This window comes from Artibeus jamaicensis, unplaced genomic scaffold (genome assembly GCF_021234435.1).
Source record: "Artibeus jamaicensis isolate MK-2021 breed Jamaican fruit bat unplaced genomic scaffold, CSHL_Jam_final contig_518, whole genome shotgun sequence".
NCBI lineage: Eukaryota > Metazoa > Chordata > Mammalia > Chiroptera > Phyllostomidae > Artibeus > Artibeus jamaicensis.
The window spans coordinates 4,623,970-4,651,040 of NW_026521870.1; the positions used below are offsets into that span (position 1 = coordinate 4,623,970).

The 27,071-nt window shown below is 37.9% G+C and overlaps 1 pseudogene; it reads right to left on the reverse strand.

Moving 5' to 3' along the window:
* Positions 1–836: 836 nt before the first annotated feature.
* On the reverse strand, positions 837–21,424 carry LOC119040340 (tubulin beta chain-like; annotated as a pseudogene).
* Between the last annotated feature and the right edge of the window lie 5,647 nt (positions 21,425–27,071).

A 27,071-nucleotide genomic window follows, 5' to 3' on the forward strand; every position in this document is an offset into this window, starting at 1 on the left:
GAAAAAGCAGCAAGTTCAACACGAAACAAATTTGAAGTTCAGAATAAGACAAAAGGGTGGAGGAAAAGGGCAGGAGCAAAAGAAGAGAGGAGATGTTGCCAAAAGACAGAGGGTGTCTCATCTTCTGTCTTCTGGGCAATGACTCCAAAATTTAGGCTGCAATGCATATGTTTTAGACATATACAGGACTCTCTTCCCCTCTTCCCCTCCTCTCCATCCAGAGAAAGGAAGAATTTCAGTGCAAGATGAAGGTAAAGTAGAAGAGGGAAGGACCCCACTTGACAGAGTGGAGCAGACCTCTGCAAAAGAAACAGCTCAGGACAAAGCTTGGAGAGAGACAAAAAATATACATACACCTACTCCAAAGCTTAGGGAAGAGCAGGGGAAAATACCTGGAAACTAGGACATTAACAGCCTGCCTCCCACTCTCCAAAACTGCTCTAGAGTGGGAACCCCACCAGTCCCTTGTAGAAACTTCCACCTGCTAGAGTTAGTGTGGTTCCCTTTCTCCTTGTCTACCACATGAGTTTATGATGGTGTTTCAGCACACAGTTCTAAATAGAGTCTGGAGGAGACCCAGCTTCTTGGAAAATTATCTTGAAAATAGGGAGGGAAATAACTGGACAGATGGAGACATGGGCACCAGGAGGAAATACAAGGTTACCCTGAATGGCAAAACCATATTTACATTTCCCAGAGTGCAAAGAGGGAGGAGATATTCAGTAAACACCAAATTTTTATTGAGCATCTATTATGTGCCAGGCATTTTTTGGGAGCACTCCTAAGAGAAAAAGAGAAGCAGAAGATGAAAATTCTGAGGGAGAGGAAAGAGGCAGTTAAATGAAAAGGCTGAGGGAACTGAGAAGCCTGAATGACAGGATGAGGCCTTTGGTCCTCTCTTCGGCCTCTTCACCAAAATCCTCCTCCTCTTCTGTGGTGGCATCCTGGTACTGCTCTTAACACTGCTCTCAGCCTTGATAAACACCATCTCGCCTATGCCCTCACCTGGGTACTGGTGGAGGAAGGTCTTCTGGTGGAATATGGCAGTGAACTGCTCTGAGATATGCCTGAACACCTCCTGGATGGCCGTGCTGGATAGCTATGCTGATGACAAGGTGACTGCCATCTTCAGGCCATAGGGTAGGATGTCGCAGACAGCTGTCTTAACATTATTATGGATCCTTTACACAAAGTAGCTGCTATTCTTCTTATGCATATTGAGCATCTGCTTGTCCACCTCCTTCATGGACATCTGCAAGACAGCAGCCACCATGAGGTACCAGCCATGTCAGGGTTCACTGGCAGCCATGATGTTCTGGGCATCAAATACCTGCTGGGTAATTTAGGGTACAGTGAAGGCCTGATACTGTTGGCTTCCACAGTTGCTTAGAAGGGCAAATCCAGGCATGAAAGAGTGGAGGCAAGGGAAGGGCACCATGTTGACTTCCAGCATGCAAAGATCAGCACTGAGCTGGACAGGGAAGCTGAGGCAGGTGGTGACATCACTGGTGGTGGCTGAAATGAGGTACCTCAGGTCTCCGCAGGTTGGCAGGGTCCCCCTGAGGTTGCAGAAGCCAATGTAAAGAACCTCACTATGAGACTAGTAGGTCTCATCAGTATTGTCCACCAACTGATGGACACAGAGGGTGGCACTGTGAGGCTCAACCAGTGTCAGGTACTTTGGATGAGGGGTACTACACTAAAGGTGTTTGTGATGTGGTCGGGATATAACCAAAAATGCAAGTTTGGCTGCCTTCCCCAGTGAAAGCTAAACTGGTGAGACAGGTGCTGGTGCAAAAGGAAAGAGGTTTATTCATGTGCCACAACATGAGAGAATTGTGGGCTTACATCTCAGAGACCATCCCTGATTCCTGCTCAAGCCCCCAGTTTATATAGGGATAGGGAGGAAAATTGTTTTGTATCTAACTATCTTGCTAGCTTTTGGTGCACTGGGAGCCTGTTCATTCATCTTTCTAGGTTTTGGCCACCAGGGCCTGTCCATTCATCTTTCTAGCTCTTTGCCTGGTGGAGACCTATCCATCCATCTTCTAGCTTTTGGCACACTGGGGCCCATCTTTATAGCTTTTGGTGTGCTCAGTTTAAGAACCTCTGCTTGTGCCATTTTGGCCAGTGGGGGAAACTGCATAGTGTTCCCTGACTGTCTATGGTAATGAGGATACTTTTCACAGAGCTTGCTAATGAGCAAGGTGCCCATTCCAGAGCCTGTGCCCCAACCCAGTGAAGGAGTCAGCTGGAGACCTTGCAGGCAGTCACAGGTCTCAGCCTCCTTCCCTAACACATCCAGGTCTGAGTCAACCAGCTCAGCCCCCTCTGTAATACAGGCCCTTGGCCCAGTGGTTGCCTTCTCCAGACTGACCAAAAACAGAGTTGTCTGATCTAAAGATCTGACCAAAAGGACCTGAATAAACAGAGTCCACAGTCCCAGGTTCTAGATTCAACAAGAAAGAGTGAGGGACATATTTTCTACCTGTGGCTTCGCTAAAACACACAGAGATGCGATCCAGCTGCAGGTCACTGTCCCTGTGGAAGGGGCCAGTGGTTGTTGGTGTCATGTTCATCACTGACTACCTCCCAGAACTTGGTAGCAATCTGGTTGCCACCTTTGGCTAGCCTGGATGTGCACAATTTCCCTTATGATGCAAATTAAATTTTTTTGCTCTCCTCAAAGTGAAGAGAAAATATGTATTGACAGGGTGAGGAAATATGTATTATTTTTTGTGCTGCCACTCACAGACTGGTAGAATGGGACATACCCTGGAGGCTGGAGCAGCAAGGTCCCTGCATAGCAGCAGGAAGGTTCTGAGAGGCCTGTAAAACATCATGTTCTTAAGTTGAAATGTTTTCACTTCTGGTAAGAACCAGGGCATGCTACCAACCGGGATAACTGCATAGCTCCCCAAAGGTCCTATCTCTTATGGGAGTAAAATGTTTAGTTTAACCACCTCACCTTTGCCCTTACCCCAGTATCCACTTCAGTGTTAAGAGCAGCTTCCAGCCTCACGGAATCCTTGCTTTTCTTTTTCTATTTTCTTTCCTCTTTGAATCATTGCTTTTGAAATACACTTACTGCTCAAAGCCTCAGCTCCAAGTCACTGATTCTGTTGCTGATGTTGCTGGGTCTCCCCGCACCTCCCATGAGGGAAGGATGGTTCTCCTAGAAGAAATGCAGCATCCATTAAAAAAGATTATATAGTATCTGAAACCTAATGGTTCCATTACAGAAAGGTCCCTCTGAGCAATTTGTTTGTCATATTGTCTGAAGTTTTATTTTATCCCTCTTTTTTTTATCTTCCAGTATTTTTTCACATGTCATTTCTTCTTTTTTTGGTTTTGGGTTTTTTTTTCCCATCTTTTTTAATGTATACCTTGTATTTCACTTATCTTTATTTAAAAATCGCTGTAGTGGGGCAGTGATAACTGAAAAAAAATCATCCTGCCATTTTGAACCAGAAGTTTTATGCTCTTTTTCATACAATTATATTTTACAATTTGTACAAATACACACACATGCGCCTGCACCATACACAACACACATCACACTCACAAATAATTGTATATGCTTAATTTTAAAGTTAACTTATGAGTATTTCCTGTCATTAAAATTATTTGAAAACATAACACTATGAGTGATACAAAATTCATTTTAAAGCACCATATTGTTGGATATTTTCCCAGAAGTCATATTTACTATAATAAATACCATTAATATCTTCAAACAATAATTTTATCCTTATTACTGATTAATATTTATCACATAACTCTCAATAACTTTCCAAAGTAGTTCAAAAGTCTATAATCCTATCAACATAGTATAGTAATAGCTTTTCCACTATATTTTCTCAAGCACTTTTTTATTATTTAAAGAATTACTATTCTGATATATTTTTATGTATAGACAAACACACATATATATGTACAATTTATATATATGTATATGAGTTTATCTGTGCATTCACTATTTTATATTTCATTGCTTATGTTTCAAAAATTTTTTGGACTTTGATGATTTTTATGTTATTTATTTACATTCTTAGAGAGTGTCTCAAATTCAATTTCTTGTATACAAAAGCAGTGCAATCAGAAAAGTATGATTGCATAAAATGAGTTTAGAAAAGTGAAAATGTTTTTTGTGAAAATATGATTAACACATGATAAAATTTAAATTTTTATTTGGCATCTGCTTTGTGCAGTACAAACCAAGTAAAAGATACTCTTGCTACTTTAGAATCTTGTAAAATAAATGACCAGGTAAACATAATAATAAATTATGTATGTCCAAATCATTATGAAACACAGGGAAATGACTCCCTATTTCACTCCTGAAGTTCAAGAAAAGCAAAATGGGACACATTTATTCTTAATGTTTATAATTCATTTTAGACAATCTGAGTATTATAAAACCAATTTGAGGACAACATATTTTCTTAGCACTTTAACTTTTGTTCTTTCTTTTTTTATTGTTGTTCAAGTACAATTGTCTCCACTTTCCTCCCACTACTCCCCCTCACCTCAGCCATCCCCATTTCCCAACATCAATTCTACCCCACTTTGGTTTTGTCCATGTGTCCCTTATACATGTTCCTATGATCCTTCCCAATTTCCCCTGTTATCTCCTCCCTTCTCCCCTTTGGGGACTGTCAGTTTGTTCTTTATTTCAATGTCTCTGGTTATAGTTTGCTTGTTTTGTTGATTAGATTCCACTTATAGGTGAGATCATATGGTATTTGTCTTTTCACAGCCTCTTATTTCACTTAGTATAATGTTCTCCAGATTCATCCATGCTGTTGCAAAGGGTGGGAGCTCCTTCTTTCTTTCTACTGTGTGGTGTTCCATTGCACAAATATACCATAGCTTTTAGATCCACTCTATTATTGATGGACACTTAAGTTGTTTCCAGCACTTGGCTATTGTAACTTGTGCTGTTATGAACATTGGGGTGCATAGATTCTTTTGAATTAGTGTTTCAGGATTCTTAGGGTATAGTCCCAGCAGTCACTGGGAATCACTGGGTCAAAAGGCAGTTCCATTTTTAGGTTTTTGAGGAAGTTCCATACTGTTTCCACAGTGGTTGCACCAGTCTGCATTCCCACCAACAGTGTACTAAGGTTTCTTTTTCTCTACAACCTCGCCAGCATTTGTCATTTTTTATTTGTTTATGATGGTCATTCTGACCAGTGAGAAGTGGTATCTCATTGTGGTTTTAATTGGAATCTTTTTATTGAATATATTGGGGTGACATTAATTAAGGAAATTACACCTATACAACACTTCATCTGTATATTGTACTGTGTGTTCACCACCAGAGGTGAAGTCTTCTTCCATCACCATTTATTCTCCCTATACCTTCTTCTACTTCCCCCTACCCGTTCTTCTAATCACCAAACTGTTGTCCAAGTTTGTGGGTTTTTTGTTTGTTTGTTTGTTTGTTTGTTTGTTATTTGGGTGTTTTGCTTAATCCCTTCATCTTTTTTGTATAAGAGGCATGCATAAAACCAGGTACATACAACTTTCTTACTTTCATCTCATATATGTTCAACCAGAACATACAATAAAAATTGGGCATAAAATTTCAAGTTAAAATAATTACACATGATTTTTTTAATTGAATGTGTAACTTCTTACCTAGAACCTATTTATTTCTGTGAACAATCATAGAAAATCACTGCATTTCAGCCACATGCAAGATAAAACAATTATCCTAAAAATCAATATATCAACTCATAAATACATGAGTATATTATAAAAATAATTCTTATAAAGCTGATATCTCAATAACAGACTACTGCAATATTGAATACTTAGTAAAATTGACTTCTAGAAATAACTCAATTTTGTGTTGTCCATAGATTGAATGTATGTAAAAGCACTTGTACATGTGTTTTATAATAAGTCTCTTCAGATAGCTAATTTGTGTTCCTGAGCATCTGCTTCCTCCAGGGAAACAATTTCCAAGAGGTGTGTTGAGTGAGGAGACTTGAAGTTTCCTCTTTCTTCCTGGGGAGTCTACAGTTCTGATTGCGTCATTGTCTACAACCTCAGCAGTGCCACCGGGCAGCACTACAGAGCTGTGCCTGTGCCTGTGCCTTGCATGTGTTTTCTCAAGTACACAATTACAACCTTATCAGTGTAGAACAGTGGCCAACTTCAGCCAAATTCTTGTCCACTTGCATTCAGTCAGGGGAATTTTATAAAATATGCTCTTAACAGAACTTGATTAGGTACAATTTTTAAAGCACACTAAAAACAGAAGGCACTTTAGAAAAAGGCGTTTCTTGCCAAATTACAGGGATTTTTTATTAAAAATGCAAAGGACTAGCAAGAACATTATAAACTAATGTTTGTATCATCTTAATGAGAGTCAATTTAGGTCACATACATATATGCAAAATTCACTCACACAAAGCCATAAGTGGATTTCTGACAAGAGTATCCATTCAGCCAATAAATATTTTGATCTTTTCCAGGGTGTTGGACAGAATGGTAGGTGGAAGAGATATACTATTTAACAAGACAGATATATAGTCCCAAACCTCACAGCAATTCAGGTTTGTGAAGAAAACAGGCAGCAAGCAAATAAGAGAATAGTTATAAGTCATGGTATATAATACATTGAAAATGAACAGTTTTCTATGATAGTAAATACAGGGAGAACTAGTTCAAAAATAACTGATAGAGACAACCACTTAGGCTGATGTGGAATTTCTAATGATATGATGAAGAGGGGAATAAGGAAGAATGATCTAATACCATGTGCAAAGACCCTGGGGGTAAGTATAGGAACTAAAAGAATAACAGTACAGCTGACACATGGAGAGCGCTTAGAAATTGAAAAAAGAAAATGAGAAATGAGATTGGAGAAATAACTTCTCTTTGGAGGTGGAGTGGGGCAGAATGTGCTTCGTAGGCCTCAGTAGGAGTACATGATTTATTCTAAATACAAGGGAGAACCATTTAAACATTTAGAGGAAAATAAATGATCAAACTTATGTTTTAAAGATATCAGTGAGATTATGATGTGAAAATTGATTTAATTAATTAGAGGGTGGCAGTTGGGAAACTGGTGGCATCAGAAATGATGACACACCAGAATGTAGTTTGTGTATATGTGTATATATATATATAGAGAGAGAGATATATATAGAGGGACAGAATGGACAGATTTGAAATACATTTTGTAGGAATTAATGAACAGACATTGTGGATTGGACTGAGGAACAAGTGTGGTGAGAATGGTGTGAAAATAATTGAGAATGAATTTCAAACTTCTAGCTTGAAAAACTATGAAAAAGGTATTGTCACTCTTTGAAAGGAGTAGACTTGGGAGAAATTGTTTGATGAAGGGATTATAGGTGGAAACAAAAGTTTGATTCTGGATACCATATACCTAATACATTTGTAAGATATCTGAATAGAACTCCTTACTTAATCAGATAACATATGGATATTGAGTTTGTAAGAGAGCACTGAACTACAGCTATGGAATACTATTGTATTTGAAGCTTCGAAAATGAATGTGATCGCTAAGGTAGAATTTGAGTTAGAGAAAAACCTAGATCTTGAATAGACAATTTGCACAACTGTGTGAAAAGCTGTTAACAAGCAACCACTGGATTTGGCATGAGGGAGACCCTTGATGGTCTTGCAACAGCTGTTTTAGTGGACATATAATAACAAAAGCTAGCTGTAAGTGGGTTGAAGAATGAATAGCAAGGTCAACAAAGGGATTTACTGTGTGGAAAACTCTTGAGAAGTTTGTACTGTGAGCTGAGAAAAGTGACAATAGTGGGAGTCAAGAGAGGATTTTATTTTAAAAACAGAAGATACTAAAGTACATATATAGGCTATTTGTAAGATTCTAGAACATATATTGGCATCAGTGTTGCGGGAAATAGGATGGATGAGTGAAGGAGTAAAGTCCTTAAAAACTGTGAAAAGGGATAGGAACCAGATGACAAATGTAAAAATGGATCTCTTTCAGTAAAGAATACTTTCTTTATCAAAAAGGAGAAAAGAGCCCTGGCTGGTGCAGCTCAGTGGATTGAGTGCTGGCCTGAGAACCAAAGGGTCACTAGTTCAATTCCCAGTTAGGGCTATGTCTGGGTTTCACGGGCCTGGTCCCCAGTAGGGGGTGCATGAGAGGCAGCCACACATTGATGTTTCCCTCCCTTGCCCTCTCTAAAAGTAAATAAATAAGATCTTAAAAAAAGAGAGAGCATGTAGAATAGTATCTAAAAGATAGGAAAATTAAAAAGAGTGAAATTTAAGAAACTTTGAAAGAAACAGTGGCAAATGTCTTGGTCACTATTAAAGAAAAATCTTCCTAGGCAAGATGAGCAAACAGAAGTGGATTTTATTCTAATACCATTGCCAGTGATGGGGGAGAAAACACAGATGAAGTTTGGCCACTCCTCCTCTCTGGGACAAAGGAGGGGCGAGAGTCTTTAGGATGGGGTGGGGCAGGGGACCATAGACCATCTCTATTTCCCAAGTAGTTGTATCCAACAGAAGAGTAAACATTCTCCTCCTTTCATGACGGGAGTTAGTTGTATAACTTGGAGCAAGGTGCCCACAGAAGTCAGACTCCCACCTGGTCTGTGAGATAGTGGAATTATCTTCCTTGATTTTATTTCAAAAGGATGGCTCCCAGAACCTTGAGAAGGATATTTATTGCTGGGTTGTAAAACTTGCAAGAGGCTTTTAAAAATCTCAAAGGGGAGAAAAACAATTCACAATTACAAATTTTTTAAAGTAAATGCTCTAAGAAAAGGAAAGTCAGGGCTAGAGTCAGGAAAAAAACTAAACTTTTTTTGCATTGGGCACATAAAATTAAACAGCACATGTATACTCACATGTAGGTGAGGAACAAACTTTCCTCTGCCCTCAAGGTTCTTCTGGCTGGTCTAATTATCAGGTAGGCATGAGACAGATTAGCCAAAGAAACTAACCAAATTTAATGCATGGATAGGTACAGGAACCCTACATTCATATGTATGGGAAACCCACATATATGAGAGTCAGGGATCTCATACGCATAAGAGGTTCAGAGATAGGGGGACTGAGGTACATCAGAGAGTCTGAGCTAGGGATAATGTAATGCACTTGGCTTCAGGTTACCATGCTCTATAGCTAGGTCAAAGAGGTTATCTCTGATAAGCTCTTATGCTCAAGGCCCCTGATTCAAGCACATCTAGGCAGTTAAAGGGAAGGGCAGAAGCTTCACTGAAGTCTGAAGCTGTATTGCGTTTAGCTCAAAGTAATCTGTATACCACTGAGGCACAGTGGCTTGTTCTGAACCCCCACATATATAATCAGATATTTTAACTGCTCTTATTTAAAGGCATCATTTTGTCATTAATAAGATGATAAAGAGGCAAGTATATAGCATGGTTCATGATATAAACTCTATGGCACCCTCTGAAGATTTTTTTGCAGACCACAAGGTTTACATTTGCAAAACTCTATTGTTATAATTATTTCTATCCTTTCCACTGCAGGATAACTCCTGGTATGTTAGCACATTCTGCATTGTTTCACTTGTGCTTACTGGGTGCCTGGTATATAGTAGCTAATTTTGAAATAATCTTCACTTTTGGAACCCATTAACCTACATGCTCACTATACCAGAACAAATCTTTTTTTTAGGTGAATTCTTATAACCAGGGACTATACACTTTCAACTCCATTTTCAGATATTATCCCCAGCTGTCCTCAGTCCCAAGCTAAGTTCTATTTGCTCATCTGAATATATCATTCTACTTGATATATATTTTTATATTTGTAAACATTTATTCTCTTGAACTAAAAAAGGCTTGTATCAGTACACATTGTACAGCCTTTCAAATTACACAGAAATTGAAAAAATGTTTCTTGTTCATAAGTGCAATGAATCTTTGATGTCCAGTGATCTGCTGCAAACAATGAAAGCAAATTTTAAACTGCCTAAGAAGTTTTCAGCACTCACCAAATGCATGTACTTAGGTGACCAAAGTGCCACAAGGAGGGAAATGCAAACAAGTGGCCTTTAGTTATTAGAAGGACATTAAAAAAATGTGGAAGTATTTTCCTGCCTAGAATGATTCCTATTCCCCTTGAGTCTAAGTGGTTTGATTAAGAGGCCTTAAAGATAACATAATTTAATTTACACTAAATGGTCATACTACCTAAACAAATGAGGAAAGAATCCAGGGAAGGAATTCTGTATTTTCTGGAAACTGTTTCTGTGTTCAGAGACACAGGGGAAGAGTTATCTATTTGTGGGCTCTCCTTGGTCACCCTTCAGCCCCTTGAAGAGACAGCACATGGTTCTGACTTGGTTGTTCTACTCCTGTATTCTTTTCCCCACAAACTTTGTGTTGGACCACACTGTGTTGGCTGCAAAAAAAAGAAATACAGATTGCAGCTGATTGTAATAATTTTGGAGAAGACTTTGCTGTACAATAGTTTGGATCTGATACAAGAATTCAGAAATATAAAACAAAATAACTATAAAAGTTAGGAGGCATTTAAAAAGCAGTTCCTCAGAAAAGCTGCTAACCCTGTGGATTCCTACAGTCATTTGGGGTGAGTGTGTATTTTCCCCCCTTTGCTGGAACATTGGCCTGTCTTTAAACGCTGTTAAACCATGACCACATATCCTAGGAATCTCTATCATAGCCTATCAAGTAGAACATCCAAGGAAAAGTGTTTCCATCTGAGAAGGTTGAGGAGTTTTCCCACTCACCACCTATGCCCATTAGGAATACAAGCATTGTGACCCGCTGCCAGAGACTGTGATGTCAATAATACACAGATAATATATACAGATATATATTATGTGTGTGAGTGTAATCTATACCATCAAATCGAAAAGAGTGATATCTTTGCAAGCACCTTAATATCAGCTGACAGCCACAGTTCATGAAATCCTAGTCGTTCACCAAAGCCTGTGAATGCTGTTTGAATAATATACTGCTCTTGTATTTGATTTCTTTTATGCCCAGCTTTACAGCCTTAGCCCAAGACTTCATATCCTACTCAGAACCACATTACATGTCCTTAACATTCATATAACAATTTTAAGAAGTCAGGCTGTTCTTAATTTTATGAGTGAGGATATTAAATCACAGAGAGATTAATTTACCTAAAGTCATTTTTAGCAAATAGCAATGCTGGAATTCAAACCCAAGCAGTTATGCACTAAAACTTGAACCTTAACCACTGTCCTACATCTACTTCTATAAAAATGCACTAGTTTATGAAATTAAAGGAAAGCTATAATATGTAATTTAACAAGTGTATAAACATTTAGTTTCTAAATGCCGATGAATCTCTAAGTGTTCCAGAAAAAAACCAAACAAGATCACTACTTAGCCACTACAGATTATTTTTATATAAGCCAAAGATGTTCTTACCTCAAAGTCAAATGTTATAAATAATAATCCATATAGTAGTCTTTATTTTTAAAGATTATTTACATGCTATATTCATGTAGATCAGTAGAAAATTAATATAATCCTTCTAATCAAAATTCATATGTTCCACCCTGGCTGATGTGACTCAGTGGATTGAGTGCCAGCCTGCAGACCAAACGGTTACAGGTTCGATTCCCCATCAGGGCACATGCCTGGGTTGCAGGCCAGGTCCCCAGTAGGGTGCACATGAGAGTCAACCTTTGCTGTTTCTCTCTCCCTTTCTCCCTCCCTTCCCCTTTCTCTAAAAATACATAAATAAAATCTTCAAAAAAATTCACACATTCCCATACTTAGGATTAGCAAGTAGGAAACAATGAACTACTAATGAATAAAACCTTTATATATTTTTAGGGAGGACATGTAGGAGGCTTTGATAAGCCAAAACATAAATTTGCTGTTACCAAACATGAGCTTTTACAGTATTTAAATTGTATTTGTTTAAATAGATCGCCTTTTTCTTTTTACCTTCTAGCCAGACTTTGCAACTACCTGGTCATTAAAAACCTGTGACCACTTGACCAGAGAGAAATACCAGGCATTCATGGACACTAGAGTTGTCCTTCAGTCAGGAACAAACAGATTCTAAACCAGGTAGTTGGCAAGACCTTTATTTTATTTTCCTTTCAGTGACCTCCTAGAAATGAAAAGCCCTCCTGAAAACAGGTGGTCCTGAAAATCTGTAGATAATTAAGCAAAATTGGGCTTGTTGAGAGCTTGGCATAAAATGTAAATCTTTAATTACATTTTAATGACAACTCTTATTTTACATAACTCTGTTAGGTGGTATAACATGAGATTAGGGACTGCTAATGCAGATTTAGAATTGTTTTTCTCAACATGTATAACAACTCTAAGTAATAAAAAACATGTTTAATTATTAAATGGCTTATAGAGGTCCCTTTCAAATATGTTTTGCTATTTTTCATAGTGTTTCTGTAATTATTAAAATATGATTATTTTGTTTTAAGGATAGCTAAATTGGAAGAGAATGTTCTGGCTAAAATATGGCTAAACTGTGTTCAGTCAGGGTCCTCATTAATATTAGTCAGCCACATTATTTTTGAGCAAAACACAGATTGAAATGGTTTTTTAAAGTCTCTTTAAAGGCTTTATTTTACTTCATTAGTTAAAGAGTTTTAGTTCTGCAGTAACCGGAACAAGGAATAATAATTATTGCTTTTGTTTTTGTTTTTAAGTTTAATGCTTTGAACTGCTAGTACACATATTTTTTTTCAAACTATCCTAAGCAGCTTATATAGATGAACTTGAATCCAAGCTTTTCCCAAAGTGATTTCAACCATCTGTAGAAATAGTGTACCATTTCCTCTCCCTCATTTATCCTAATTAGGTCTTATGCAATAAGTCATTTCCTTGTCCTATAAAAGTGCTGTGACTTTTTTTTAAAGTTATGCACTCAAAGGTATTGAAATGAATATAATTTAATAGTTATATTTTTAAAATTCAGTGTAATGTTAAATATTACAAAATAGTAGACATTCTATTTTCTCGTTTTTGTAAAAATCATGAGGGCATGCCATGTAGTGTTTTAGTTCATGAAAGGGTAAATTTGGGAAACACAAGTCTATTTGATGCTTAGCAAAATGTGCTACATTTCATTTTTTCCGGTTCTGATAATTTATAGAGTGTCACGAAGCAGCTGTTATTCCAGGAGAGAACACAGTCCCACAAAACTGCATGTGCTCAAAACTGAGTTTAGGACTTTCCCTCTAATCCTGGCACCTCATCAGTACTCTCCATCTTGGTAAACCATTCCACCATCAACTGTTTGTGCGTGAACCTGGACTCATCCATCTCCCTCCCCTCAAATTCTGTTTCCTACCAAGTCTTATTGATTCTGTCTTCTAAATATGTCTTATTGATATTCAATCTTCTTCATTTCCACTGGCCCTCATTATGTTCAAACACTGCAGTTTGTCTTCTTTTATCTACTTTTACCTATTTCCAAGCTATTCTCCATCTTTGTCAGCAGTGGCATATTAAAAACTATTAAACTGATAATATAACCCCTTTGGAATAAGTTCCGGCTTTTTAAATTATAAAACCAAATATACATTTAACCTCCTGAGCAAGAAATTTCGATCCTAGATATTCACCTCAGAGCAATAAAAATATTTTTCAATATAAATGTTGTATAAGAATGTCTATGGTAGCTTTATTTATAATACCTAAGATAGGAACCAACTTAGATCGCCACCAACAGGAGAAACAAAGTGTTACATATTTATACAATGGAACGGTATTCAGCGATTTAAAAGATACTACTAATAGACTCCACATGTATGAATCTCAAAAATATCATGCTGACTGGAAGAAGCCTTACACAGAATATACTCTTTGATGCTATTAATCTGATCTGGAATAGGCAAAACTAATCTACGGGTAAAGGAAAAAATCAGAATACACTCCAATGGAAAGGGAAAAGTGAGAACAGGAATTGACTATAAAGGAGCACACGAAAATTTTCTGGGGTGTTGAAAATAATCTACATTTTTATGAGATATATTTGAGATATACATGTATATATATAATCTCATATTTGTTTCATTTACAACATAATGATTCAATATTTGTATCTATTGTGAAATAATCATAGCAGTAAGTCTAGTTAACACCTTTCTCTTACATAGTTACAATTACTCTTTTTCTTGTAATGAGAACTATTGGGATCATTTTGATAAGAGTTTTGTGTTACACAGCTTATATTTCTGCATTTGTCAAAAGTTATAGAAAGGTTATGACTTTTGCATTTCACTACATGTTCATTTTATCTTAAAATATAAATAACCTTAAATAAATCTTGAACTCTAATTAACAAGGTACATGCTACTGTGCTTAGGGGTAAAATGCACTGATGTATGAAAAAACTTTGAAATGTATGAAAAAATAAGACTGGACCGCTGTGTATCTTGATTGTGCTGGTTACATGACGTCAGGTTTTGTTGCTCTCACAAAACTGTCCACTGAAAAGGATCAACGTTTCTGTTTGTACATTTTCCTTCGATTTTCAAAATGCTTCCAAAGGTAAAGTACATTAATAAATAGTTAAATGAATGAATAGACAAATGGACTAAAGCAAATATAGCAAAATACTTACAATTATAAAACATGGTAGTGGGTATTTGGGAGTTTGCCAAACAATAATTTAAAGTTTTCTGGATGCTTGAAAAATTTCCATAACAAATGTGGAAGGAAGGATGCAAATACGGCAGGATTGCATTTTTATTATGCATACAAGGCTGTAATAGCATCCCATTGCTTCTTTTGAATTTGCTATAAAAGTATTGTCATGAAATAAAGGTTTCTCATGCATGGATCCCCCAGTCTCATAGAAGGTCATTTATTCCTCTTATAATATTATCTAATGATAACTTTTTTTGTTAGTTTCAACAAAGTAACAGACCCTTCTTCCCATGCACTTTGTAATTAATAATAATGTAAATAATTGCGTGACTCCAGTAATTTTTAAAAACCATTCGACCATGATCAATTAATACACAGCTAGTCCATACCTTCATTACCAGAACTTGGCCTAATATAAGTACTCCATAAATAGATATCAAAGTACATATAAAACCTGACTAAAGAAAAATATTCCCCTGGTTCATTTAAAAGGGAATGATAAATTTGTGTGATTAGATTATTGATTTTTTTATTCTTATTAATTCTACTAAAGTTGTCCCAATTTTCCCCGTTTTGTCTTCCTCCATCTGGCCCCATCCCCTGCTGCCACAGCCCATCCTCACCCCTTTGTCCACACCCATGGGTCATTCATAATTATTGATATTTAAAAATATTCCTTCATTTCTTAAAAGGGTAAAAATTTTACACAGTGATAATGAAGCCATGCTAAATGAGACTTCAAAAAATATGTTTGAGGTTGTCAGTTGGTAAAGCATCTCAGGTGTTTGGCTTATTATGGCAAAATAAATCATTCTGACAAGCTTTTTACCTCATTATAGATTTTTTTAAATATGTTTTTAAAGACTTATGTAAATATGTGTTGACTCAATCAAAATTTAATTTTCATTCCACTTAAATTTAGTTGCTTATAATATGGCATAAGAAAACAACAAATTTGCGTGTTGACATGAAATAAAACATATTATCCTTCTATAAAATGGGCAGGGAGTGGGGGGAGGTAAATAGGATTCTTGCCTGATGAAATAGCTATAAAGCTTTTCTACTTAGAGACTTGGCACAATTTTCAGGGTAATGGCTCATTTAAATTGCTCTGCAGACAAATCTCTGGGCTACTGGTACCGATTAATACTTCAGTGATCTTTTAGCATTAACTCAGCTGAGAAAATGAGGAAGAGTAACGTCTCCATTGCCCAACTTCCAGATATGTACATGAGGAAATTAAGTGGGTAGATAGTCCTCCTTTTTTTAAACAAAATAACCAGAAATCAAAATTTAAAGAGTATTGACAAAGGAAAATTATTTATAAAGGACTAAAAAGTAGTGTTTCTATTGAACTGCATGAGAAGATATAGAAATTTTTGAGACTGTTATATATTTATATTTGAGGAAATTTTACTAATCCTATAAAATATGAAGGGTCAATATTTTGTAATATATATTTAAAATCTTCTAAGTTTTATAATATTCCAGATGCTGGACAAAAGCAAGAAAACAAAAGGCAGAAAAAAGGCATTCTCATCTCACTTAAGAGGTCTCCCCCCAAAAAATTTCTGTTGGTTTTATTAAAAATTATGCACGTCAAAATTGTCTGTAATAACTACATTTTTTTACAGGGTGAGAATGAGGTGCTGGGAGAACTTCTAAATTAAACACTTAGCTATGCAGTTTGAGTCCCAGTAGATTTCTGCTGGAAATGTGTGAGGAGCTGAGTTTGACTGAGTGATTCTAGATGAGGGACACTGGGAATTGTATTTGCAAGATTTAAGAATGGAGAATAACGTATTTGCCCAATGTAACTCCTTTGACTCTATTTTGCCAGAGTTCTGAGAAAAAGCAATAAAGGAAGACACTAATTCTCAAGTGAATAATCTCTTCTATGGAACTTGCTGAGGAGCTAACAGCAAATGGCCAGAACTAAATTTACTTTCTTCTCTAAACAACAACAACAAATATATCCTCATTAGAAACAAGACTGATGATCTCCTATAAATTTTTATATTGAATATGTTGGATTTTGATAGAAGCAAACAAAAGGATAGGAGTTTGCCTATTTTTTGTATATTTACAAAATATTGACATATTCTGTAATGCCCTATCAAAAATCTCTCAAGGTAGCATTTAAATAGAGATTCCATTAAAGTGTGGTTTTGTTGAAACCTCTCTGTCCAGAAAATCAATTGTGTAGTTCCTCTCATGTGATCTGATTCAAGGATATAAACTTCCTCTAAATTAAATTAGATAACGGAATGTAGAACAGAATACCAATGTACTAATTTACAATAAGAATTATGACTTTATTCTGACCAGAATGTACACCTTGCCATGGTCAAGATAAGCTTTTCTTTCTGACAGAATTACATGACAACCTACACAGAAACATTCGTATCTGGGAATCAGCACTAAGAATTTGGATAATCCTGAACAGATTCTCCAAGCCTACCACAAATTTTTCCCCCAAAAGATATAACCTTACTAGAGAGTATTACTTATGGTCATTGACAAAATATTCTCTCTTATTTATTGCCACGCCCATGGACAATTATTATTCTGTTCATTGTTTTTCAGGACCCTATGATTCAAAATGAACCTTTCTTCAAATGTTTAGAAAGCTTATTTGACCACAATCCAATCTACACTAGCAGTCACTGAATATAACTTTACATGTCTTTGATTTTATCTATTATGTTGAATTATTTGTTTTCACTCACAAACACTAACTGATTTTATTTCTAAGTCTTTTAGAAAGAGGGCTTTGGAAGGGTATGTTACAGCACCTGTACCTGTCAAATCTTTAGCTATATGAAAATCTTTTAGTCCCCACGAAAGAATTTAGTTTGGAAGCCACCTTATTCTCAGCTACTGGCAATATAAACATTGCCATTTCTGACTAATCTTACTCCATGCAAGCCTCAAGCATGCCAAAGAGAGAACCTTTAAACCAAAGCAGCAGTCTGAACCACTGAAAAAAATACAATGTTTATAGCAAGAGAGCGAGGAAAGGTTTAGGAATCATATTTCTGCAAGATGTTAACAGTTGTCTATTATTAAAAAGATTCCAGCCCTGGCCAATGTGGCTCAGGTGGTTGGAGTATCACCCCATAGACCCAAGGTTTGCAGGTTTGATTCCGGGTCAGGGCACTAACCCAGGTTGCAGGTTCAATAGACCAGGCAGGGTGCCTACAAGAAGCAACCATCAATGTTTCTCTCTTACATCAATGTTTCTCTCTTTCTCCTTCCTTTTCTGTCTCCCCACACCTCTTTCTGTCTGCCTGAAAACAATGAAAATATGTCTTTTAGTGAGCATAAATAGAAAGAAAAAAAGAGATTCCAAAGTCAGCATCTTAGGAAGGATGGATAAAATAAAGCTACATAGTTTTGTGTGTGTCTGTAACTCCTCAACAGAAGATAAATAATTACCATATATTATGCAAGCTATTTAACCATGGAATTATTTTCTTGCAGAACACTCATTAACAGTCAGTGGAACTAAGGATTTGAGAGATACAGTTAGCATTAGACATTAACATTCAAATATAAAAATAAAAATCAATGCACAGTAATACATAAAAGGCTTTAGATCTCCTTTTTCATTGTTCTCTCATTCAGAAAAATTATGGAAGATCCTATTAGTAGGTATTGCTAATTGGAGAAGCAGCTATTAGTAGATTACTTGTGATGGTAATGATAATAATAAAAATCAGGTATAGACATTAGGGAGAAGCCATAACCCATAAAGCAATGTTTGCCAGTGTGTGATCTCTGAGGAACACATCAAAATCATCTGGGCTGCTTCATAATGGCACACATCTCTGGGTTCCACTGAAGACTTACTAAATGAGAATCTTCAGGATGGACCATACCAAACTGTATTTTAAATACACACACCATGAAATCTTGATGCATGTTTGAGTTTCAGAATTATTGAATTGGGATATCTGTTTAATTTAGAAAAATACAAGACATTTAGGAGATTTGACAGGCCACCTGGCATCTACCATGCCATGGGATTCAAGCAATGTCTTAGTTAAAAAAAAAGAAAAAAAATCTATGTATTTTGTAAGTTTCAATACATGTTAGTTTCTCCAGTATCCTCCCAATTCTGTCATTGACATTATATCTAAAGATGCCAGTAAAGCTTCTTTATTCCACAATGACATGCATTGAAATGGTAACTAGGTAGATAATCTACAACAAACAAAGAAAGTATACTGAATACATTACATCATGCTGATATGTCAAGGTTGCAGGTTTGATCCCTAGTCAGGAAACATACAAGAATCAACCCATGAATATATAAATAATTGAAAAAAACAAACTTCTTTCTCTTCCCCTTCCTCTTTTTCTCTCTCTCTCCAATCAATAAAACGTAAAAAAATATACATACATTCATAATTCTTTCATATTAAATAATTATAGCACCACCATTTAGGAATTATAGTGTGGGGCCCATTTGTTTATATCCCCCCAGCATTTGCCCCACCTTTTTTTAGGTAAACCCCCCTTTTTTAGCTCTGTTTGCGAGAATGATTTATCAAACCAAGGGAATGCCCAAATGGCTTAAAATGGCCACATCACACTCCCCGTCATAAAAATTTATACCTTCAGCGGGTGACACAAAAACAGAAGAAAATAAAATGAATCATGACTTTCTCTTCCACGAAGAGCCTGTGCCTGAGTCAGAGCTGCTCTCCTTTCTGCCCTTCCTCTGGCTTTTCCTGCACTTATTTCCTGCATTTGTTTCTACAGCTAAAGAACCTCAACTGAGTCAGCAATGAAAGGATGACTTAGGGGAGTTACAAATGCTTTTATTGCTCATCACAGTCAATCAGTGTCATTAAATAAAGCACTGGGTTATCCACTCCATGGTTTTTTTAAAGTGTAAAAACTCCATGTCCTTAACAAGTTTAGACTGAAATCAAACTGGAAAGATATGGTATATTCACAGGTAAAAACAATGCAATTTGTTTATTTTTTAAATAAATTAAAAATATATTTGATTGGTCTTGAAAGTGTTCCATCTCAACATAAAATGCATCTTAATACATGTTCCCATAAATATGCATGTGTTTATATTCATATAATTTGATCTGAAGCAGCAGCAGGGTACATATTAACTTCAAACTTTCAGTCTTAAAAGTACAATTTTTTTATTTAATATCTTTTATTGTTTAATTACAGTTGGCTATAAGATTATATTAATTTCATGTTTATAGCATCATGATTAGACATTTACATGTTGTATGAACTGTTCACCTCAATAAATCCAGTGCCCATCTGATCCCACACATAGTGATTACAATATTACTGACTATATTCCCTATGCTGTGTCTCCATGACAATTTTGTAATTACCCGTTTGTACTTCTTAATCCCTTCTTCTTTTTCACCCTTTAATTCAACATAATTTAAGACAGTTTATGCTGAATACCATATATTTGGATAATACAGATGTTTTTCTTTTATTTAAAAGGCAAAGAAGTCACTGTGGTGGCCATGAGGAAGGTTTTCTTTTACAGAAAGACTTCAACTAGACATATTTAAACTTCTAAAGGGAAGTGGCATGCATAAAGTTTGTCGTAGGTATATTTCAAAACCAGTGTAGAGCCAAGGTGTGACAGACAGGACTTCTGCGTGAAGGTTTCCAACTGAAATGTACACATCCTAAGGATGAACGAGATATGCCAGTGAGGTACAGGAGACACACTTCAAAACTCCTTATATTATTTTTATCTCATTAGCTCAGTCCTTGAAGTATATCAAGTAATAAGTCGAATACCTTCCTCACAGTGCATGTCAAGGGCTGCACAAGGGCCTGGTTTACTGCAAATCCAGAGGGATTATTTGGATTTGCAGAAAAACAAAGAATGCTTCTCCCATTGTCTCATGTAGAGTAAGAACTGAGAGCTTTCCAGCATTCAACGTATCTCTCCCAGCTGCCTTTTCCATTGTGTTTACCTGAATTGCTCTTTTATTTCAGAATGGGGCAGCTCAAAGCAATGCTAAACTAGGGACTCTTATAAACACTTAGTAAGTAGTGGGAGCTAAGTAGCCAAGGGAACTCTGGAGGTTACTTGGTACCACCTTCGTGTTTCCCAGATAAAAAACCTCCATAGGAAAAACCTGTCTTTCCCCCAGACAACAAATCCAGCAAGTAGCAGCAGTGTGGCCAGTTCTTTGTATGCCCACCCAGCCCTGTGTTCCTTGGTAACATTGTACCTGTGCTTAAGATGTTGTTCTGGCTTTATAAACTGATAGGCAAGTTGGATTTCTCTTCCAGTTTATTGTCTTAGTAGAGAATCACTATTGAATGACTAGCTCAAGTCTTAGCTTGGTTTTTCTTTTTCTGCACTGGTTCCAACCCAGCCCTATAGCCTGGTGGTCCCCTGTGACCACAACCCTTAACTACTGCCCAGACCCAGACACGCTGAGACCAGCCACATCCCTGAGCTGAGCTATCTCAAGTTGTTTATTTTGACCTTGCCCCTGAAATTTCTCTGACATCTGCTGGCTTCATTCTGGCTTTTATCTGTAATCTTAGCATCAATTCATTTCCGATCCACGATCTTCTCTATTAACCAAGACTGAATTTACAATTTCCACTCAGTCATTCAGTTTTTAAATGGTCTTACTTGACTTCCCTAGACTGCACTGAGACCCATGTTTCTGAGAGACCGTGGGATGCTGCGGTCGGAGCATGGGCTTGGGAGCCAGTGAACATAAACATGTGTTGTCCTGCAGCGTTTGCCTGGTGTCGGAAACCTTCTCAAGAATAATTGCCTGTCCCCATGACATGGTGGATCTGGGCAATCACAATGACTCTACACGGTCCTATTCTTCAGCCACAGAGGAGGACATCGGACTTGGGATCTGCAACCCCATCACGCCAAATGCCAAATGAATTCTTGTTCCAGTGAACTCATAATAGGTATCAGCAGTGCTAGCTGCTGTATAAACCGAGGGTGTAAACAGAGGAGGTGTGTGGTTCAGTCAGAGCTTAGAGAGAGGGTAATTAATGGTGGGGTAGGGAGAGAGAGGGACGAGAGAAAGAGGGGACAGAGAGAGACATGGGGAAAAGGGGAAATGGGCAGAGCAAAGGAGGAAAGAAGGGAGAGAGAGAGGGGGAGGAAAGGAGAAATGAGGAAGGAAAATGGAAGGGAGGAATTTTAACACTGTATCACATTAGATTGGGGTAATAACTTAGCTGGAACAACTATTTACTTTACAAACATATCCACATTGCTATATAAAATTTGAATACATCTGTGTGCATATATTCAAACACAACATACATATGTTTGCATTCATGTGCTTATCATATATGTATGCATCTGCCCTATCAGTTAAATTCTTAGTTTATTCCATAGAAGTATTTTTGATAATGTCCTCATATGAACATTTTTAAAATAAAGGATATATTTCACAGCCCTGAGACCTTGTAATACATACAGTATTATTCGTGTTTTTACATTATTAATTTATTTTTTAATATCTTAAAAGCAGTAGTTTTTGAGATGTCTTGAAAAGAAGCAGCCTTGTGCTGCTCTTCATCTGCTAAAGAAAGTCTCCCTATGAGACTTGGATGAATCCAAGATGGTAATCAGCACTCATTCCATTTTTTGTTCTTTTTAAAAGAAACTGGCAAATTTATATATTACAAACTTCCACTGAAAATGGAAGATTTGTTTTGCCAAATCCTGACTCATCATAGAGCAGAGGTTGGACCCCCTTGTCTAGTGGACCTTGGAAGTTGTCTGGCTCACTGTCAGAGGGACCCGGTAGGGAGGACTGAACGCACCTTGGTCCAGTGTAAGAAACACCTTCCTCAGGACTCAGTATTTGCACAGCCTCAGAAATTTTTCCATGTCTTTCCCTGCAGGTTCTGCAAATGCATTTTCTTGGGACTTTTAATCACCTTTTATAAGTCCTAGAGTTGGTTTTTGAATGGGACTGGGTCTAGCCCCATAGCGTTCTGTACAAAGCCAGCTTCCACATGAGTTACAACACTCATAATAAAATGTGTCCAGGGACAGACATGTCTTCTCCCAGGGCCTCCTACCCTGCCAAACCCCACTGTCCTTCTGGGCTCTCTCACCTCAGTCAAAAAGTGATACAAGAGGCCCTGCCAAGCATACTACATGTGACCACCACCTAAATTATACTGGCAAGGACAATTGAACCCAGCAGTCAAGGCACAAAGAGGGAAACCCCAGGAAATACCAGTTACCAAAAACCAGAGAGGCTGCCAGGGCTGCTGCCACTTAGAGGAGCTTATGGGTACATTTCCCTTTAAGAACCAGTTACGGGAGAGTTGTTGAGTTTGAATTGAAACTCCTTTTTAGGTCCCTTTAACAGGAACCTAAACAACAAAACAAATAAACAAGCAAAATATAACCAAAGACATTGAAATAGAGAACAGGATGACAGTGACCATAGGGGAGAGAGGAGGGGATTTCAGGGGAAAAGGGGAAGGGTTTACAGGAACAAATACAAAGGACACATGGACAAAAACTAAGGAGGGTAGAGATGGGAGGGAGGTGGGGAAGGATGGGTGGGTGGGCTGGGAGTAAAAGGCAGAGAACTGTACTTGAACAACAATTTAAAAAATAAAAGAAGGTAAGAAAAAAAACAAAGACACTGAAATAGAGAACAAGGGGATAGTGACCAGAGGGGAGAAGGAAGGGAAGTTAAGGGGAAAAAGGGGGAGGGATTTGGAGGAACAAATAGGAAGGACACAGGGATGAGAACTAAGGGGGGTGGAAATGGGAGGGAGGTGGGGAGCAAGGGGCGGGGGAGGCTGGGATGGGAAAAATAGACAAAAAACTGTACTTGAAAAATAACTAAATAAAATTAATTTTAAAAAAAAGAAAGTAAGAAACTCCCTCTCCTGAGAGCTGGATGTCAACATCATTGTTCTCTCAACACAGGCACCACCTGTGTCACTGGGATGAGCCAAATCTCCATCCTCCATGGGGGAAGTATAAAATTGCAGCCACAATTGTCTGGATATGGTGATCAAATCCAGATTATGTGAGCCTGGGGCACAGTAGGGGTGGATCCAGGTTACTAATGCAGGTTCATAAATAAGTAAATAAATAAGGGGCAAAGCTCTCATGATTGTTAGTAGGATTCTCTTTATCATTAGGCAGGGGTCTGCACAGTGATTTTTCCTTTCCTCTCCATTTGCATATTTCCTAAGAACCTTCCATCTAATCATGGATTAGGATGTGGAAAATCAGTAAATGGTGTGCTCTTCGAATATCATTTTCTTAGTGAAAACTGTAGCACTTTTAGCTACTCCTTGTAAGGACTGTGTTTTCCATACCCTATGTATCTAAAATGTATGGATACTTTCTCTAAATGTTTGTCAAAATACGCATTTTACAGTATATTTTCTCTCAACATCTCTGCATCAAAACTCCTCAAAGGAAGATTAATTGGTCATATGGTGCAAAAAAACCAACAAAAACAAAAACAAAAACCACCCTGGCTGGTGTAGCTCAGTGGATTGAGCACGGGCCTGCAAACCAAAGGGCTGCCAGTTCAATTGCCAGTCAGGGCGCATGTCTGGGTTGCAGGCCAGGTCCCCAGTAGGGAGCATGCAAGAAACCACACATTGATATTTCTCTCCCTCTCTTCCTCTCTGTCTAAAAATAAATAAATAAAATCTTTAAAAAAACACATATGTTCATATATTCATGGTAGAGTATATATATTTATCATAAAGTAACCTATTATATTTCTTCTGTGTGTAATGCTTACAATTTGATCGTAATTTAAATATAATTTTGGTATTTTATATATAATAGATAATAGGTAAAATGCACTTAATTATTTAAAATACGTATATATGGGACTTCCGCCAAGATGGAGACATAGGTGGAAACATTGTACTTTCTCGCACAACCAAGTTTAAAAACAATAAAGTTTTAGCAACAAAAATGCAGCCAAACCGCAGAAAATTGAACTATACTGAAGTCCGACAACAACGAACCCTTCAGCCAGACTGGTAAGAGGGGCAGAGCCAGCAGCGGAGCAGGGTCGGGCAGGAAAGATCCACCGGACAGACCCAGGCGCACAACACAGGCACATGACTCAGGCCCGCAGGCAGCCGAGGACGAATCCCAGGTGTGGAGTAGCAGCGGGCGGACCCACTGAGGGTGCAAGGGGTCAGGCTGACCTCGGTCACACATTCAGGTGCAGATAAACCAGGCGAAGGAGCTAGCAGTGAGACAGATTGCTCACGCCCCAGGGGTAGGAAGCAGCAGAGGGGACCACTATTGTCCCTGTCTGACCCCGCTCCCACATACAGCGTCACAAACCAGCAACTGGGTCCCCCACCCTGGTGAGCACCTAAGGCTCCTCTCCTCAAGTGTAACAGGCACAAACAGATCAAAACATGGATCAAGAAGAACTCAGAGTCCCAGAGCCAATAAATCTAAGCGAACAAGAAATTGCCAACCTATCAGATGCACAGTTCAAAACACTGGTGATCAGGATGCTCACAGAACTGGTTGATTTTAGTCACAAATTAGATTAACAAATGAAGGCTAAATTAATTGAAATGAAGAAAAATACACAGGAAACCAATAGTAATGGAAAGGAAACTGGGACTCAAATCAAGGGAGTGGACCAGAAGGAAGAAAAAAAATGACCAAACAGAAAAATATGAAGAAACAAGAATTCAAAAAAATGAGGAGAGGCTTAGGAACCTCCAGGACATCTTTCAGCACTCCAACATCCGAATTATAGGGGTACCAGAAGGAGAAGAGGAACAGTCACGAGTGGAAACCTTATTTGAACAAATAATAAAAAAGAACTCCAATCTGGCAAAGGTAATAGACTTCCAGGAAATCCAGGAAGCACAGAGAGTCCCAAAGAAGTTGAACCCAAGAAGGAACACACCAAGGCACATTATAATTACATTAGCCAAGATTAAAATGAAGGAGAGAATCCTAGAAGCAGCAAGAGATAAGGGGACAGTCACCTACAAAGGAGTTCCCATCAGACTTTCAGCTGATTTCTCCAAAGAGACCTTGCAGGCAGGAAGAGGCTGGAAAGAAGTATTCCAAGTCATGAAATCTAAAGACCTACAACCAAGATTGCTCTATCCAGCAAAGCTTTCATTTAGAATGGAAGGACAGATAAAGTGCTTCTCAGATAAGATCAAATTCAAGGAGTTCATCATCACCAAGCCCTTATTACATGAAATGTTAAAGGGACTTATCTAAGAAAAAGAAGATAAAAAGTATGAACAGTGAAAGGACAGCAAACTCACAGTTATTAAGAACCACATCTAAAACAAAAGTAAACTAAGAAGACAGCTAGATCAGGAGCAGAACCATAGAAATGAAGATCTCATGGAGGGTTAGCACCAGGGGAGTGGGAGGAGGAGAAGGGGAGAGAAGGTACAGAAAATAAGTAGCATAGATGGTAGGCAGAAAATAGATAAGGGGGAGGGCAAGAATAATATGGGAAATATAGAATCTAAGGAACTTGAGACACGTGGACATAAACTAAAGGGGGGAATGGTGGGGGAGGGGTGTGCAGTGGGGAGGGGAATGAAGGGGGGAAATAGAACAATTGTAATGGCATAATCAGTAAAATATATATTTAAAAAATAAGTAAAATATGTATACATGTATACATGTGCACATAGATATATGTAGATGTGTGTATCTATGTTTTGGGGGGGTAGAAAAGAGATTCCTAAGTACTGACTCAGAGACATGTTGTGTGGACAATGAAGACAGCCCTGTAGTGTCTTCCTGAGCTCATGGGATGGCTCAGTACTTGAGCTACATAAGGCAACTCTGGCATCTCCTCTAGAAAAAGGTGGACAGGACCGAGCCCTTTAGCAGGTCCTTTCCAGCACTGTTCCCCACTGTCAAGTTCCCACAGATCACGGGGCTCCTCTTTCTCTGTCCCATCACCTGTTTATAGGTCTATTATCAGTTAAAAAGATAAAATGAGAATTGTTGGGCACAGAAAAAAAATAAAGCACAGGTGCCTGGTACACAGTGCTTTTTTAAGCCTCTATTTAGTTGACCACCACATGCCAACTGCTGCTTCCTTCATGCAATTTGGGAGCAGCATCCCTTTCCATCAGCCACTTTATTCACAGATCAGGAGTGAATGAAACCTACATCTCCATGTGGCTTCACTGGACTTCAGCTAACGCTGGTGCTCTGCATTGAAAAGCTCAGCAAATAGGGGGAAAATACACGCACAGTGTCAGGCTTCCTGAGATCTTTGAAATTTTCAGAGGCTCCTAAGCCAGGTGATTGCAAAAGCCCAGGCAAGGTGAGCTGTGGCACCTGTGCCAACTGTTTATTTTTGCTCATACATCATTGCATGAGAACCCATGATGTGACAACTTGGATGCTCAGCCTTTGGGTACCACAGGAGAAATCAAAGCTGGGTGAAATATCCCTGCTCGTGG